Genomic DNA, 8,091 nt, shown 5'->3' with positions numbered 1-8,091 from the left:
AGTGTAAATTACGCACACATATGTACATTCATACATACACGCTGTACAGTTATATAAATAGAAAGTAAAAAATAAAATAAAAGATTAAAAACAACACAGCGCCATTCACCGCAACTCATTTGAATAAAAATCCATTCAGGTGTAATTGGCGCCAATGTTAAGGCGAAGATGCTTGACAATGAATGTGTACGCCAGCGAGTAGGTAAAGCGTAAGGTTATGCAGCTCAGCACTCACGTAAGCTACTTACATACAAACATACATAAGTATTTCAACGAATTGTAGCTCCTTTTGTTGCCATGACAGGTAAACAAGTGATTGGAGTAGAAAAGACATTAATTTACGCAACGAACGCGTCCAAGTGGAATGATTTCAAATGGTTCTGCATAAATACGTGGCGAGCGACACACTAGATCCACCCACTCATCACCACTTAAGCACAGCTGAATTCACACATTCACTTTGGACGGTTGATTGAGATGGGTAGTATTGATGGATGAGGGTACGAATCACACTCGTGAATTTTTTTAAAACAAATATTTACTAAATATTTTGGTGGTAGTTGTTTATGAAGTTGGCGTTTACTGAGCGACTGCCTGGTTTACTGTAAATTTAGTTGACGTTGTATATTTCCAAAATTCATTTACGCTTGGAATTTTCTAGCTGCATCAAATATGGTTGGGGCGAGTGATAACGATGAAGTTATTATGCGCACCTGGTAAACACAAATTTTTGATTAGCGTAATTTAAATATTACTTAGAGGACAGAAGCGATGGTTGTTTTTGATGAAGTTAAGCACTGAAAAGTGTACCCTTGACAGTGCTGACACACACATAGCCATATATACATATGTATGTATAAATGCAGACATATTTGAAGGTACATACTTTAATGTAGATGTTATCGTTATGGTAACGGTAATAGTAGTAATGGTTATGTAATGGCAATAGTAAATGAAATGGTAAGGTTATAGGTACTGGTACTGATACCGGTTTGATTATGGTAATTGTAATAGTAATAGTAAAGATTAAGATAATGGTAGTGCTGATGGTAGTGGTAATGGTAATATTAGTGATAATAGTAACGGTAATTGTTATAGAAATGATAATAGTAATGGTAATGGTTATAGTACTAGGTACCGGGTACTAATAGTGTCTGTGTCATTATGATAATGGTAATAGTACCTGTATAATTATAATAATGGTAATGGTTATGGTGATGGTAATTAAAATTGTGTTGGTAATGGTAATGACACGGGTACTGGGAATTACAATGGTAATGTTCATGGTAAATTGTCATGGTAAGGTGATGGTAGTGGTAATGATAATAGTAACGATAATGGTGTTGATAATGATATGTAATGGTATTTTGTTAATTAACATATAGCTCTTGCAATTTCAAAGTTATTATCATTTAATTCTTCTGACGTATTCGGCTTTCATATTTGGCGGGGCGCTGTGGTGTAGTGGTAAGCAGTGCGCGCTTCCACTCCGCAGAGCCTGGGTTCAAGCCCTGGTCAAAGCAACATCACAAAAAAAAATATAGAAAAAAGTTTTTTTCTTAACAGCAGTCGCCCTTCGGCAGGCAATGGCAAACCTCCGAGTGTATTTCTGCCATGAAAAACAGCTTCTCATAAAAATACAATCGCCGTTCGGAGTCGGCGTAAAACTTTAGGTCCTTCGCCTGTGTGTGACAACATCAAGGCGCGCGCCAATCTATTATTATTATTATTATTTTATTATCATTATTATTATTATTCGGCTTTTATTAGTTTTTTTTTTGTTTAATTTATTCATGAATTATTTCACATCTGGACATCATCTACTTGCATACGTTTTTAGTCCGGTATTTATGCGTGCATATCATCATTTGTAAATATGTATTAGTGTGCATCCACAACCGTAACAGCCTCCCTTGTTCACCATGCTTTATGCGCAATTAGCAACTTGTTGCATTTCAGAAGAACCTACAGCACGTGCCACCAAGCAACATGTTAACGCAACATTATCCATGTGTCGCTTAGCAACAAATAAACGTAATGTTGATGGTAATTGAATGTTGACACGGCTAAGCTCCATCATTCACCACTTGTACTGGCTTGCCATTCGAGTGCTTTGTCGTGCGTCGCCCGAAGCAGTTGATCTTTCGTCACTGTATTACGAACAGGGTTGCCACTGACGAAACAAAAAATTTACCATCCACTTGAGAAAAATCTACCAAATTTGGAAAATATCTACCAATAAATTGTTTATAGTTATTTTAATAAAAACTATATTTTTGTTATTTTTTTATTTATTTTAATTAAAACTATAGTTTTTTATTTTTTTAGTTATTTCAATAAGAATTAAAATTGTTTTAAGGAACTTTTTATTTAATAATTATACCGAAAGCGGAAGTGATAAAACTAAAGGCAACAACGAACTTCATAAAAACTTCAACTTTGAAAAACTTCAACTCGAGTTATTATAGACAAATACAGTGACTCAAAAAGGCACTTGGTGATTTTTTTTATTACTCGCAATCTTTTTCAAGAACAAATTTTTTATTATTTTAACTAAATCCATAAAAATTAAAGATTCAAACTATATACATTAGACCGCATAACTCCCATACAAAAAAAATCGGTACTATTTTTCCATTGGAATTATAAAATCTATTTTATTTTAAGACCTCCACCAAAATATTTCGGAAAAATATTAAGATTTAAGTGAGCTGGACCGATTTGAAAATACCTCCAAAAATGGAGTTTTTTATGAATAAAAATAGTTTCTTAAAGATTTTTTTTTGAAAAAATCCCCTCAAATGACAAAACGGTTTAAGCTTAAAATATTTGCATACAAAATATTAAAAAAAATTAAAAAAAAAATTTTGAACGGGATCGTAATGATGAGATTTTTGATGCTGTTTTTTAATTTTTTTCAAAGATTGGCTTAAGAAAAACTGGAATAACTGAAGCTAAACTCCTCCGATTTAGACTTAAGAGGTGTCATTGGAAAGGTATTTTCTCACCCGTTTTATTTCTTTGCTAATAAACTCATTCAAAGGATGGAAGAGAAAGGTAGGATGAACGAACGTCATTCAAAGTCAGTGTTGCCACTTGAAAATATTTTTAAGTACCAAAATGCCTACCAAATCAGTTTCCAAACTACCAAAATTTTGTTCATCATTAAAGCTAGACTTCTTGAATTTACGGGGTTTTTAACTACAAAAATTAACAGTAAAAATTAAAACTACACATATTATTGTTAACAGGGCCTATAAATAAAAGAATTGACGTATTGTATAAAAACTTTTGTAAAAAATTTAAATACCTTTGAGATTAATTCCATTCATATCAAACATCTTTTCTTTGTGTGTGAAAAAACAAAATCACACATTTATGCAAAAAATCCTAAATTCGTTTCACTTTGCAAATTGGCTATCATAAATTTTTCTTTCAAGACTACTATTTCTGGTTCTATTTCAACAGCCAATCGGTCATAGCTTTGGGAAGTGAGTTTTTGTTTGCAGAAAATTGTCTGCTTAATAAAATATAGGAAAAAAACTAAGAAATCTTATACGTGTGAGCAAAGTGAAAGCAATGTTTTGAACGTGTAAACGTAAATTAAGCGAACAAATTTTAATGCTCAATTTGGTTGTTTTTTCAAAAAAATTTTGCCTATCAAAAGGTTCATCAAACCAACCAAGCTACCAAAGGAGAATGAACCTACCAATTTTGGTCCAATCGGACCAAAACGGCAACGCTGTTCAAAGTTGAACTAAAATGTGTTGGTATTCGAAAAAACAAGATGGGACACGAATGACGTTTTTTTGGCCAGTAATAAAAACAATGTGAAAATACCTTTCTACTGAGATCCCATAAGTCTAAATCAGAACATTTTTGGCCCAGTTATTCAAGTTTTTCGTAAACCAATCTTTGAAAAAAGTAAAAAAAACAGCATCAAAAATCTCATTCTTACGATTCCGTTGAAAAGATTTTCAAATATTTTTATGCAGATTTTTTAAGCTTAATCTAATTTGTCATCTAAGGGGACTTTTTTCAAAAAGTTCTTTGAGAAGCTACTTTTATTCACAAAAAACTTAATTTTTGGAGGTATTTTCAAATCGGTCCAGCTCGCTTAAATCTTAATATTTTTCCGAAATAGTTTGTTGGACGTCTTAAAATATAATAAATTATGTAATCCCGGTGGAAAAACCGCAAGTTTTTTTGGCAATGCAGTCTAATATACATACAACATTTAGAAAAATTAAAAAAAATTTCGTCCAAATTTCTAATTTTTTACTCTGAAATTTTAGAACAATTTAAGGTACCGAGTTTTAAAACAAATAATACTTGAGCATAGCTCACAAATGGGCTTCCCGTTTTTTTGTCGCCAGTCTTTTGTGTTTTTTTTGTTTTTATTTAACAATTTCTATTGATAAAAAATGGCGTTGATTTAATTTTTTTGTGAACAATCATAGTGTGTCATTACATGACCGTAAATTTTTTCTTTATATTTATGTATTTAAATAATCATTTAAAATATGTAAGCAATCAAAAGCTCCTCGGGATTCCAGTAAAATGAGTTTTGCATGGAGCACGATATGTTCGCCTTATATCGATACACATTTATACTTATATAAGTATATAAAAAGTATGCAAAGAAATTTATAATATAAAGATAACTACGAAAAATAAATCGGGAACGAAAAGTTCAACAAAAATCTACCAAAATGAGAAAAAATTTACCTTTTTACCAACCCAAATTATTTCTACCAATTTTGGTAACATTTTACCAAAGTGGCAACCGTGATTACGAATAAAAGTCGCTAAGATACAAAACTTTAATATAGCAAAAAAACAGCAAAAATACGTAAACAAAAACAAAAAAAGCGCAGCCTAAACATCAAAATGACTGCCGGTCTTTCCGGTGTTGCTCTCGAAATACTAGTCTGCAATCAAACGCAAGCCATTCAAGTTCATTTCATTTCTTCTAACGGCAACATTTCACTTCAACGCTGATACGCCAGTGTGTCTGACTGTTTTAAGGGCGCCAAAAGCCAATGTTATTATGGTCGTTGTGCTTGGTTAGCTACCCTCGAGTTGTTGAGTCGTCGAGTCATTCATCGTGCGCGACTTTCGGTCCTTTCAATGTTGCCGGCAAAGCCCAGTATATAATGAACAATAAACGGCAATGAGTAGTTAATCGTTTTTTAATCGAGCGCGAGTGCGTACGTACGATATCCGTTGTGCATATTTAGTATTGTAGCAGCGGCTGTGAGTGTGTGTCGAAAACATATTTACTTAGTAACACTTTTGCATTGCTAGAGTTCGAGGTGGCGCGCAGCGGGAGCACTACGCGCAATTTTGACGCGTAAATTTTCACCTGCTTGCATCTGGCAGCTTTATAGCCGTTTTTTCTTCATTATTTGAGCTGTGTGCTTATACGAAAAAAGTGTTTTTTTTTGAGTGGGTGTCAATATTTGCGAATTTAATTTGTGTAAACATTTGGACCGACACCGTCAATTCTCACGGTCGTGCGCGCCAATGCAAATGCGGACAATTCTACCAAATTGGCTTTGATGCTGCGCTGTGATTTTGGATTAAAAAGAAATTGCCATACAAAAAAAAAATAATAATAATTATAAAAAAAGGTAATGCGTTGAGTGAATTGATATTGTAAATGTTGCGCTTTATTGCTTTCTCTTTACTGCTGCTTTGTGCGGGATGGTAGATTTTTATAGCTAAACATTTCCTCTTTTAATGCCGTTGGTTATTAGCTTACTGTGTAGTAAATAGTACGTAGTGACCTTCTCAAAAGAAAACTCTTGGAAGGCACTTAAGTGCACATAAGTGTATTGTACTTTCGAGTACCCTTGAACTTATAGAAAGTAAATTTGTCTTAAAAAGAATTTCTTTTAAAGTTTGAAACAATTTAAAGGCCACAGCTATTTTCCGGTGAGTCATAAAGTTATTAGCTCTTTTACTGCTACATATGTATGTATGTATAAGTTAACAATATAAACAGTAAAGGTATTTTGGCAATCGCTACGCTAAATTTACATCGCTAAAATACGCAAAATACAAAGTAGTGTAGCCTAAAGGTATGCAGCATTTTACTTACATATGCAATTTGTCAAAAATAAGTAAAGTGGGAATTTTAATGCTCTCACCTCTTCTTGTCTTCTAAAATTAAAAAATTATTTAGAGGGCGCTTAAAGCGCTCAAAGGTTTTCTGCTTTTTTATAGCTATTTTTTGCTCTGAAAACTCTCTTTCTCTTCAGCACATTTCCGATAATAATACCCAATCGTTTATTTAACAATTTTTTAATAGTAACTATTTTTAATAGGTTCCCCAAAAACCCCAAAAAATGAAATGGAGGGACTCATATATCGTTGGTATTAAAAAATGGTAAAATTAAGAATTGAGGATTATTAATGGAAGTGTCCTGAAAAGAAACAGAATTTTCCTATCGAAAATATTGATTTTCAAGAAATAAATAAGTATTAATAAAATGGTAAAATAAAAAATTGCGTATTATTATTGGAAGTCTCCCGAAGAGAAAAAGAGTTTTTTGATCAAAAAATATTGATTTTCAAGAATTCTATACCATTTCCACGAAAAATTGATTTTTCTCCGAATATAATGAGCGAACTCTAAATATTTTTTGATTATTTGTTTGTCGGTATAGAAAAAATTAAGGCGAATTAATATAAGGGGATGGCAGGAGTACAAAACCAAAATTTACAGGTATTTCGTTGTTGTTTTGGCAGCATAAACTGTCAAAATCTGTAATAGTGTGCGTGGAAATTCAAACTAAATTTTTCAATTTGACATTAGATCTTGTAAGACCATCTTGTATAAATTCGCCTTGGACAAAAATCCTATGGGTGAGAGCATTAAAATTGAGGCGTTACTTTTTTCGCATGCATTATTAGACCACCCTAATGTTTAATAAGCCAAATATGCCAGTATGAGCGCATGTCAGTAGATGCCTGCTGTTCTTTTGGAGATTCATGGCGATCCAAATTAGCGATAGCAATTTTTAGAATTCCACTGCAGAACTATCAATTTACTATTTCTGTACAACTTTAAATAGAGCAACGTTTATGCCTTAAGGATCCCTTGTAAAGACGACATAACTGTTCTTAATATTCAATCTTCTTATCAGGGTTAGAACTCCAGGAAGTCTAAATAGGAGTAAATGCCATGAAAAATCGGATCAAAACATAAAAGTCCGTAGTAGATTTTTTATTATAGTTCCTTTGCTGAAAAAAAATCATAATCCAAAGAAATTTTTTTATTTAAGTATTAAAAAAATGGCACTCCAAGCAATTCTTAAAAATCATTTTTTTATTATATTTTATGTTATTTCATAAAAATATTTCAGGTTGATTAAATATTTAAGAGTTTATTAAAAAAAAAAATATACCACAACAGCTATAATAACATTAAGAAAAAGCACAAATTTAAAGTTATGAATAGGGATGGGCAATTAATCGATTAAATAATTGTTTAGTCAATCATAATCCCGATTAATCAAAAAACGTGATTATTCAGATTTTCATTAATCAGATCCTGAAAAATTACTGCTTACTCATAAAAAATGAATGAATTCTATGTGAATTTGCAATATATTTGGTGTTTTAATGGTAATAATAAATAAACAATACGTAAAATATGCATTTTTAATTTAAGTTATTCGTCATTTCCTGGAACAAATCTAGAGTACCGACCGTTCAGCTATGCAAATCGAAAAATGCAGATCAATAGAACCTTTTACGCTTATTTTAGCCATGCCAAAATTATTTGGCGCAAGTAAAAAATAAAGACGAACGTTCTAAAAGATTAAATTTAAATTTTTCGACTTTTTAAATATTAATATCTTATGAACTACATAACCGATTTAAAACTTTTCTATATTTTTAAACAAAAACCACTAAAACACGAACAAATCTTATTTTTTCGTAAAATAACCTTTAAGAAAATGCGTAATTAATAGTAAAGAATTTTATACTATTTAGAAATTCGATATAGTACATATTTTATCATGACCTCTTTTGTCTTTCAAGAATTTAGTGATAATAAAAAATATAAATAAACAAAGCAAA

General features: G+C 31.7%; 1 protein-coding gene across 1 annotated transcript in view; it reads left to right on the top strand.

The window, feature by feature from the left end:
- Positions 1-5,649: 5,649 nt before the first annotated feature.
- Positions 5,650-8,091, top strand: part of LOC118740703 (ras-related and estrogen-regulated growth inhibitor-like) — a 138,762-nt gene continuing 136,320 nt past the window's right edge. The window contains exon 1 of the mRNA XM_036472343.1: positions 5,650-5,937. The gene's annotated coding sequence lies outside the window, so the exon portion shown is untranslated. The remainder of the gene's footprint in view (positions 5,938-8,091) is intronic.

Source organism: Rhagoletis pomonella, unplaced genomic scaffold, assembly GCF_013731165.1.
Source record: "Rhagoletis pomonella isolate Grant_MI unplaced genomic scaffold, Rhpom_1.0 Rhpom_scaffold_00006, whole genome shotgun sequence".
Lineage (NCBI taxonomy): Eukaryota > Metazoa > Arthropoda > Insecta > Diptera > Tephritidae > Rhagoletis > Rhagoletis pomonella.
The sequence above is the reverse complement of the archived record's forward strand: the minus strand, read 5'-3'. Positions and strand labels throughout refer to the sequence as shown.